Consider the following 503-nt stretch of genomic DNA (forward strand, 5'->3'; position numbering starts at 1 on the left):
TTGTACACACCGCCCGTCGCTCCTACCGATTGAATGGTCCGGTGAGGTGTTCGGATGGCTCCGACGTGGGCGGTTCGCTGCCCGCGACGTGGCGAGAAGTCCACTGAACCTTATCATTTAGAGGAAGGAGAAGTCGTAACAAGGTTTCCGTAGGTGAACCTGCGGAAGGATCATTGTCGAAACCTGCAAAGCGGACCCGCGAACATGTTTAAATTACGCTTGCGTTCGCGACGTTGGATGCTTTTGTGCCCCACGCCGCGACCAGGAACCTAAGGGGCGCAAGTCTCTTGGGCGTGCTAACCTCCGGGCGCGAAAAGCGCCAAGGAAAAGCATACCGAGCACCTCGCCATCCTGGTGCTGTTCGTCGTACCCAGGACGTGATGAGGCGCGCATATTGAGTAGATCTAACGACTCTCGGCAACGGATATCTCGGCTCTCGCATCGATGAAGAACGTATTGAAATGCGATACTTGGTGTGAATTGCAGAATCTCGTGAACCATCG

The 503-nt window shown here is 55.1% G+C and overlaps 1 pseudogene; it reads left to right on the plus strand.

Annotated features, from left to right (window-relative positions):
* Positions 1-409: 409 nt before the first annotated feature.
* Positions 410-503, plus strand: LOC140967724 (5.8S ribosomal RNA; annotated as a pseudogene; the record flags this gene model as incomplete).

Source organism: Primulina huaijiensis, unplaced genomic scaffold, assembly GCF_012295235.1.
Source record: "Primulina huaijiensis isolate GDHJ02 unplaced genomic scaffold, ASM1229523v2 scaffold26997, whole genome shotgun sequence".
Classification (NCBI taxonomy): Eukaryota; Viridiplantae; Streptophyta; class Magnoliopsida; order Lamiales; family Gesneriaceae; genus Primulina; species Primulina huaijiensis.